General features: G+C 47.3%; 1 protein-coding gene across 4 annotated transcripts in view; it reads left to right on the forward strand.

Moving 5' to 3' along the window:
- LOC143284538 (plexin-B-like) overlaps positions 1-10,000 on the forward strand; it is a 440,596-nt gene that overhangs the window by 164,256 nt on the left and 266,340 nt on the right. The window lies entirely within an intron of this gene.

Raw genomic sequence — 10,000 nt, forward strand, 5'->3', positions numbered from 1 at the left:
GTCATCGGCAACTCCCCCCCCCCCACCCACCACTTTTTCCTTGCACCCCCCCCCCTCCCCTCCCTCCTCCGCCCCCCTTGAGTGAGTTGGGTGTTATGCTGTATATCGCTGTTCGTCAGTTCCGCTCTAACCCTTCTTTATGGTCAGAAAGTGCGTCACATTTTTTTCAATTTATCCCCCCCCCCCACCCCGCGCCTATAGCTCGACTGATGTATAGTGTGAATGTTCACGTGAAATGTCAGGCCTCACTCCCCCGCCCCCCCCCCCCCCCCCCCCCACAGCCCCAAACGCCGCAGGGAAATAGTAAGAGCTTGATCAATATTTCATGAACCATACATTATAAGCACTGCTTTTATGTCGCCGTAAAGTAGAAAGCTATGACAAAGACTATCACATTTTTGTTGTTGTTGTTGTTGTTGTTGTTCATGGTCATGGTCGTGGTTGCATAGCTTATAACATTGTGGTACTAACATGCATACTGCCATGATGCAAACAATGAGCAGTTTTTATTATTGGTGTTGTTGTTTTTTTGTTTGTGTGTGTGTGTGTGTGTGTGTGTGTGTGTGTCAAACCCGAACAGAGGCCCACACAAGAGAGCAAGTGGTTGAAAGTACTCTCAGCCGTAACGCCTTTCCTGTTCAGACTTTTGAGTACATAATATTGCGCAGCCAAGAGCCAATGGCATTGCTCGGACGGAAGAGCCTAGTATGGTCGGTCGTAACACGCTACTAACTGTGTGTGTTAGTATGGAACTGACCAATAGCGTGGTTCGGTCAACGTAGGCATTTAGTCACGTGTAACAGTCAAAAAGTTAGAACCAAGCAATGCAACTGGCACCCGCAGGAGACATTCTGGCAGAAGGTCTGCACCATGTGAACCCATTTGATTTTCGGGGAGGTGTAGGTACAAGGGTAGGGGGGTGGGGGGGTAGGGGCGGGGTGGAGGGGGGCAGAGGGGGGGAGGAGGGGTGCGCTAGAAAGCAAGCCAGACGCTGAATTCTCTCAGGCCCTTGTCCATGTCCATGTACATTGTTAGCATCAGTCCGTATGACCTCAGGTCTGAGACGCCTATTCCGACTTTTTTTTACCTGTTATTTTATTGTGCCGTCGACTGGCGCAACAGCCGGGTGGTTAAAGCGTTGGACTTTCAATCTGAGGGTCCCGGGTTCGAATCTCGGTAACGGGCGCCTGGTGTGTAAAGGGTGGAGATTTTTTACGATCTCGCCAGGTCAACATTTGTGCAGACCTGCTAGTGCCTGAACCCCCTTCGTGTGTATACGCAAGCAGAAGATGAAATACGCACGTTAAAGATCCCTGTAATCCATGTCAGCCGTTCGGTGGGTAATGGAAACAAGAACATACCCGGCATGCACACCTCTGAAAACGGAGTATGGCTGCCTACATGGCGGGGGGGTAAAAACGGTCACACACGTAAAAGCCCACATCGTGCACATACGAGTGAACGTGGGAGTTTGCAGCCCACGAAGGAAGGAGGAGAAGAGAAGAGAATGATTGTGCCGTTACCTTTAGTGACATCTTGAGACTTTTGATCATTGTTCCGTTTCGCCAGTCGGCACGGTTCTCGTTGCTCTTATACTCTCTCTGTCTCTCTGTCTGTCTCTCTCTGGTGACACACAGAGAGAGAGAGAGAGAGAGGAGAGAGGGAGAGGAGAGAGAGAGAGCAACTGAGAACGAAGGCGAATCAGGAACAGGTGAATCGGGATGACACCCTTGGTACTATTCCCTGGCTCCATACACAACCATCTTGAGAACATTGTTAAAAAAAAAAAAAGAAAGAAAAAAAAAAAGAGAGAGGAAAAAAACAAAAGAAAAACAACAACAACAGGAGTCCTAGTCGTTGTGGCATTAAGCCAGCATCGCTTCGCAGAAAGGAGAGAGAGGCGGGGTGAGAGAGAGAGAGAGAGAGAGGGGGGAGGGGGTGTAGGTGAAGGGAGAATTAAAAAAAAAAAAATAAAAAAAAAAAAAAAAAAAAAAAAACCGAAGCGTAGGGTGCTTTATGGACCCAGAAGGGAATTCAGAAGGAAAAAAAAAGGTGGGAAGGGGGTGGGGACAAAAACTAAAAGAAAAGAAGAAGAAGAAAAAAAAGAAAAAAAAAGAAAGTGGAGGAGAGAGTTCGTGGGGTGAGGATGCCATGTGGGAAAGATTGAGGCGAAGCTGAAAGCTATGAATATTGGGGGGGGAGGGGGGGGGGGGGGGGGGCGGGGGTGGAGGGGGGGGGGGGGGGGGGGGACTGGGCGGACAGGAGCAAGAAACCCAAGAGAATGGCTTCGTTACAGGAGGAAATTATGCAGACAAAAACACCGCAGATGAGCCCGCCGGGAAACGGTTTTATTAGGTTGGGGGGGGAGAGAGAGGAGGATATGTGTGTGTGTGTGTGGGGGGGGGGGGGGGGGGGCGGATGCAGGAGGCGTGGAGAAGAAAATGGAATGGAAAACAAAGCTGAGAAACATTGGAAAAAGGATAGGGGAGGTACACAGAGGAGGGGTGGGTGTGTGTGTGTGGGGGGGGGAGACAGGTTGGGTGTAATAATGTAAAGGAACAAGAGAGGGGGAAGTAGAGAGAGAGAGAGAGAGAGAGAGAGAAATCTCGCTCCGACAATACAAGGAAATTTATTTGTTTGCTCACCATGGGGAGAGAGAGAGAGAGAGAGAGAGAGAGAGAGAGAGAGAGAGAGAGAGAGAGAAGGGGGGGGGGGAGAGGTTTGTGGGTAAAAAGACAAGACAAGACGTCTCTCAAAAGATGCCTCGCCATACCTCACCGGCAGTCAGGAAGAAAATTGCACATAGTTACGACTCCGGCGGGGGATTTGGCAAACGACATGCCAGACTCTTTGCCGTGTGGCGCGATGGTACCCACGATGTGTGTGTGTGTGTAGGGGGGGGCTGAGGGCTGGGGGTGGGGGTGGGGGGGAGAGGAGGGGAACGTGGATGGGGTGGGAGGGGGTGGTGGGGAGGGGGGGGGAGGGCGGGGGGGGGGGGGGGGGGGGGGGAACAAAAGCTTTCAAGGGGACTTTGGGACCTCGCATTTTGTTCCAAGTGACACGTCACTGTCTTTCTTTCTTTCTTTCTTTTCTTTCTTTCTTTAGGGGGGTTGTGGGTTGGAAGAAGGACAGATTTTGGGAGAGGTGTGGGGGTGGGTGAGGGTGGGAGATGGGTTGGGAGAGAGAGAGAGAGAGGGGGGGGGGGGGGGGGCGAGACTGGTTAGAAGGGAGAGTGGCGGGAGAGGATGGGAGGGACCCTCGACAGATATTGTACATCACTGACAGGATCTGACTTTTTTTTTTCCTCCTTTGTTGAGCAATGGTGGGATACAAAAAAAAAAGACAAAAAAAGACAGAAGACGACGACGAAGAAGAAGAAGAAGAAGAAGAAGAAGAAGAAGAAAAAGACAAAAAAAAGACAGACGACGACGACGAAGAAGAAGAAGAAGAAGAAGCAGAAGCAGCAGCAGCAGGAGGAGGAGGAAGAAGAAGAAGGAGAAGGAGGAGGAGAAGGAGAAAGAAAGAAACAAAGAAAGAAAGAAGGAGAAAAGAAAGAACAAACGAACGAAAGAAAAAAAAAAATTGCGGAACCGGAGAAGTGTCGCAAAAAGAATACACAGGCTTTATTTCATTCTTTAAAAAAAATAAAATCATTTCATTTATTTCGTTTTTGTTTCTTTTCTTTCTTTTTTGTTTTTTTGGGTTTTTTTGTTTGTTTTGTTTTGTTTTTCGGGTTTTTTTTTCGTTTCATGTGGAGAAGTTGGGTTGCGGGATGTGTGGTGGAGGAAGGGAGGGGTGGTGGTGGTGTCGTTGAACGACAGTAATCCAGTTGTTGTGAGAGCAGTTAGGGAGAAGTGGGGGTGAGGGGGGGGGGGGGTAAGGAAGAAAAAGAAAAATTGTCGGGATGCGGAAATGTCTTGCATGCGCGCGCTGGTGCACTTAACGGCTGTGATTTGTTGTTGTGACTGGGGCTGTTGACACAAATCTTGTTCAAGGGGGGTGGGGGGGGGGGGGGGGAACGGTTTTCCTTTTCGTTTTTCCTTGGCAGATTTTCTTCGTTATATGTGTGTGTATATATATATGTATATATTTGGTTTTGTTCTTAAGTAGTCTCCCCAAGTTTGTCCGCACCAGGAATGAGAGAGAGAGAGAGAGAGAGAGAGAGAGAGAGAGAGAGAGAGAGAGAGAGAGAGAACTCAATCTATATTAACGAGGGATAAACGTAAGAAGAATGTTCAGTTGATAAACAAAACGTAGAAATCGAAGGTTCACACATACACACGCACACACACATACACACACGCACACGCGCGCGCACAGACACATACACACACGCACGCACGCGCGCACACACACACACACACACTCGCGCGCGCGCGCGCTACACTATCCCCCTCCCCCCACCCCACATTTCTCTCGCCTATAGCAATCCCTCTGACGCTCCTCTCTCTCTCTCTCAGTATCTCTCTCTCTCTCAGTATATATATATATATATATATATATATATATCTCAGTCTCTCTCTCTCTCTCTCTTTCTCTCTTCTCTCTCTCTCACTCTCTCTCTCTCTCAGTATCTGTGTGTGTGTGTGTGTGTGTGTGTGTGTGTGTGTGTGTGTGTGTGGAGGTCCACACATTTCCCCACATTTGGCTTTTTTCTAAATTTATTTTCTATCAAACAGAAATACCTACAGCTGCGCAGTGTGTGTGTGTGTGTGTGTGTGTGTGTGTGTGTGTGTGTATAGCTGTGGGAAAGAAAGCTAATGAGCTCACGCTTATTAAAACTGTAACATGCTAGAGACTTTAACCCTTCTTTTTTTTTATTCCCTTTTTTTTTCTCTTCTCATAACACATTGAAGTATGGCCGTCTTCAAAAGGGGGTGAACATACGTATTGTCTTCCGTGGAATGACTTTTGTGGCCGATGTAGCGTTAAACAACCTTCGTTTGTAACTGGGAACACCCCCCGTGTCTGTAATAAACCAGTCGAAAAATCATGTCTTTTTTTTTGTGCTCTTTTTTCATGGAGCATATAATTGTCGTGTGTGTGTGTGTGTGTGTGTGTGTGTGTGTGTGTGTGTGTGTGTGTTCGCGCGCGCGTGCCTTTGTCTCTCCGTCAGTCTCTCTCTCTCTACTGTCTTTCTGTGTTCCTGCCTGTCTCTCTGTCTGTCTGTCTGTCTATCTGTCTCTCTCTCTCTCTCTCAATCACTCGTGCACGCACACACTCTCTGTCTCCATCATTAACATTAAATCCGTCTGTCTGTCTGTCTGTCTGTCTGTCTCATGCAGTCTCTCTCTGTCCATTTAGTTCTATGTCCATCTGTCCATCTATCTTCACTCTGTTCTGCGTGTATATATGTATGCGTAAGCGTGTGCACGAACTCGGGCGCTTGTATGTATGTACTTGCGTGCGTGCGTGTGTGTGTGTGTGTGTGTGTGTGTGTGTGTGTGTGAGCGTGTGTGTTTTCCATGTTGTTTGCCATGTTTGAAGGCTAGATGATAAAAGAGAAGAAAAGAAAAGAAAAAAGAAAAGAAAAACAAAATCCCTCCCATTCCCCGTCTCTCTCCCTGTCTCTTTCTCTCCTTGTTTTTTTCCTTTCCCTTTTTTTTTTTTTTGGTTGTCCCTCAGACATGGTTAAGTTATATAGTGGAGCTCTAAGCTCACGCGACATCGCTAAGACCGCGAAGTATGCTGTCAAATTGCTGCGTTGGAATTTTCCAGTGTGTGCCGCGGCGGGGAGGGGGGGGGGGGGGGACAGCAAAAAACAACAACAAAAAAAACAAAAACAAAAAAAAAAGCCCCCCCCCCAAACAAAAAAACCTCTCAGCAGTGGCACCAGTTGTAGTAGAGTTCAAGTTTTTTTTGTTTTTTTTTTTTTTTTTTAGTCTGTTCATCTAAGATGATGATATTACACAATACAATACACAATACAATACACAAACTTTATTGTCTATACTTTGGTACAGAGATTTTCTTTTTGGCAGCAGCACATGTCCAACATAAGAAGAAAACAACAAACAAATAAAATGAATAAAATGAATAGAAAAAAAAAAGAAGATAAATTAAAAATTAAATGGCACCAAATGGAAATAGCTATATACAAATATACAGAATACTGAAGTTTACGTGCCTCTCCATTTCAGACAGCCAAACCGCATTGCACATCTACCCACACACACACACACACACACCCCATGCACACACACCATGTGCACACAAACGTACACATACATACATATATATATATATATATACACACACACATACATACACATACATACACACACATGCATACATATATATACATACACAAATACATACATACTTACATACATACATCTATATATATATATATATATATATATATATATATATACATATGTACACATATATATACATATATATATGTATACACATATATACATACACACATATATAAACATATATACATACATATATAAATACATACATACACACATACACACACACATACATATATACATATACATACACACACACACACACACATACATATATACATATACATACACACATACATATTATATATATATACACATATACATATATATATATATATATATATATATATATATATATATATATATATATATATATATACATACATATACACACACACATATACATACACATAAATATATAATTTTTAAACATTTACACATATGTACACACACATATACCTACACACGTACATACGTACATATACACACACTGATCACTTAGACTGATCACCAGTAGTAATACACAGCCATAACTGCAATACTGCATACCCCCTGTCCCCTCCACACCCCACTCCCACGCCCTCCACACACACACACACACACACACACACACACACACACAAAAGCTTTTAGCGCATCTTTCTTCGCTTGTTTTATCCTTGCCTCTTTCTTTCTCTCTCTCTCTCACACACCCTTCTTCACCCAGCCTCCCTCTCCCCTCCCCTCCCCTCCCCCACCCCCTTCCCTAGTCTACCTTCTTCCCACCACACCCTCACCGATCCCATCACCCACCCACCCCTCAATCCCCCCCTGCCCCCTCCCCTTTTTTCCCCTCTCCTCCTCCTCCAGGTCTCCGAAACTTAAAAGAAAAAAAAAAATTACCCGGAGAAAACGAGTTCCAGAAGGAAAATGTTGGGCAGGGCTTTTTTAGAGCGACACACACACACACACACACACACACACACACACACACACACACACACACACACACACACATACACAGAGACAGACAGACACGCACACAAACAAAAAAAGAAACGGGGGGTGGGGTGGGGGGGGGGATTTGTTACAGAACAGAACAATATGAAAGTCAGCCCTTTATTATTCTATTATAATTATTGTCTCATCAAACATTATTGTCTGATTATTAGATGATGTTGTTGTCTAATTATCACTGTTGTGTGAAACGGCTATCCCCCCCAAAAAAAAGAAGAAAAAAAGTTGCATTCGTATACAATTGTTGTTGCTGTTAGTCTAACAAATTTGATAAAACATACAAAGATATATTGACCGTGATTTCAACAATACGGAGGGGAAAAGAAGAAAAAAAGAGAGAGAGAGATGAATATGGTTTGTAGTGAGTTCTGTCATTTCCTTTCAACCCCAGTGTGACCATGTCGCATAGTGTTTTTGCTTGTTTGTTTGTGTGTGTGTGTGTGTGTTTGTGTGTGTGTGTGTGTTTCTCTGTCTGTCTGCCTGCCTCCCTGTATGTCTGTCTGTCTGTCTGTCTCCCTCTGTCTCTGTGTGTCTGTGTCTGTCTCTGTCTCCCTCTGTCTCTCTGTGTGTCTCTGTCTGTCTGTCTGTCTGTCTCTTTCTCCCTCTGTCTCCCTCTGTCTCTCTGTCCGCCTATCTGTCTTTCACTCTCCTTCTCTTCCCCCCCCCACCTTCTCTCTCTCTCTCTGTCGTCTGTCTCTCTTTCTTTCTCTCTCTCTCCTACTCTCCTCTCCCTCTCTCTCTCTCTCTCTCTCTCTGTCTGTGCTTGAAGTGTATTCATTTACATCTCTTTACCCTGACTTTTTCGTTCACCCATCCACATGGCCCACCGCTCCACCCCCCCCACCCCCGCGCCCTCCCATCCCCCCACCCCACCCCACCCCTTGTGACAACAGACCATCTTATGGCACAGTTTTCTTACCATATTTCTCCTGTTCCTTTGCTTGCTAGCAATGCATTGATCCGCGCGTGCTGAATGATTCATCTCGGTGCCTTATCATAACCTCCTACCCCCCCCCCCCACCCCGCTCCTCGCCCCCCCCCCCCTACCACCACCACCACCACCACCATCAACATAACCCTCCCCACCCTCGCGTTAAGGTGCCTATTCATCCATCCATCCATCCATCCATCCGTCCGTCCATCCATCCGTTGGGATGGAGCACTCAGGATCGTCCTGTCTGTACCATATTCATATCCATAATACTACCATTGCAATTTCTACTACGACTGCTGCTTCTACTACTACTACTACTACTACTACTACACTACTACTTCCACAGCTACAGCACAGAGGGAGCAAAGACATGCAAGCAGTACATTGCCTCTCTGGCTCCAGTCATAACAGACAACACACAGACACATCACACACACACACACACACACACACACATACACACACACACCAGAAGCAAAGTAATAGCAGTAATACCACCACCACCACCCCAACACCCCCATGCCCCCCCACCCCCACCCCCACCCCCAACCCAACCCCTCCCTGCCCCCCCCTCCCCTCCCCCACCTCCCCCCACCCCCCCGGCCCTGGTGTTATCTCCCTTTTGCCAGAGAAGACAGGAAATGAATCCTGTCTCCTGTACCAACCTCGGAACCCGGGAGAGACTTGCCTTGTAATGACGGCAGTGCTGTACCATCATCGTCAACAGGAACTGACTGGTTCATGGTTCCCCCCCCCCCAACCCCCCCCCCCCCCCAATGGTTCCTCGTCCCTCGTCCCTTTCCCACACGGGTCCATGAAGGAGGAGAGAGGGGGTGGGGTGGGTGGGTGGGTGTTGTGGAGCAAGTGGGGTGGTGGTGGAGAAAGGGACGGGGGAAGAGGAGAAGGAAGAGGAGGAGGAGGTGGTGGTGTAGTATGTAGCAGGGAAGGGGGAGGAGTGTGGAGGGGGTGAGTGTTGGTGTGGGTCGTTGGATTTGGAATCTGGGCTGGTTTTGGTGTTTTTTTTATTATTTATTGGTTCGTTGGCTGCTCTCCGCGGTTATCGGACGGTCATTGTGTTGGTGTAGGGGGGGCCTCGCTCTTTACCCGGGCACCGGCCACGCCTCTTGAGAGAGAGAGAGAGAGAGGGGGGGGGAGCAGTGCCGATCGGAAATGCTGTTGTTGGAGAGAGAGAGAGAGAGAGAGAGAGAGAGGCGGTGCCGATCGGAAATGCTATTGTGGGAAGGAGGGAGGTAGAGAGAGAGAGAGAGAGAGAGAGTGTGTGTGTGTGTGTGTGAGTGAGAGAGAGAGAGAGGCGATGCCGATCGGAAATACTGTTGTGGGAAAGAGAGAGAGAGAGGCGGTGCCGATCGGAAATGGTGTTGTTGGAGAGAGAGAGAGAGAGAGAGAGAGAGAGAGAGAGAGAGAGAGGCGGTGCCGATCGGAAATGCTATTGTGGGAAGGAGGGAGGTAGAGAGAGAGAGAGAGAGAGAGAGTGTGTGTGTGTGAGTAAGAGAGAGAGAGAGGCGATGCCGATCGGAAATACTGTTGTGGGAAAGAGAGAGAGAGAGGCAGTGCCGATCAGAAATGCTGTTGGAGAGAGAGAGAGAGAGAGAGAGAGAGAGAGAGAGAGAGAGAGAGAGAGAGAGAGGGGCGGTGCCGATCGGAAATGCTGTTGTTGGAGAGAGAGAGAGAGAGAGAGAGAGAGAGAGAGAGAGAGAGGCGGTGCCGATCGGAAATGCTGTTGTTGGAGGGAGAGAGAGAGAGAGAGAGAGAGGCGGTGCCGATCGGAAATGCTGTTGGAGAGAGAGAGAGA

This window comes from Babylonia areolata, chromosome 8, assembly GCF_041734735.1.
Source record: "Babylonia areolata isolate BAREFJ2019XMU chromosome 8, ASM4173473v1, whole genome shotgun sequence".
Taxonomy (NCBI): Eukaryota; Metazoa; Mollusca; class Gastropoda; order Neogastropoda; family Buccinidae; genus Babylonia; species Babylonia areolata.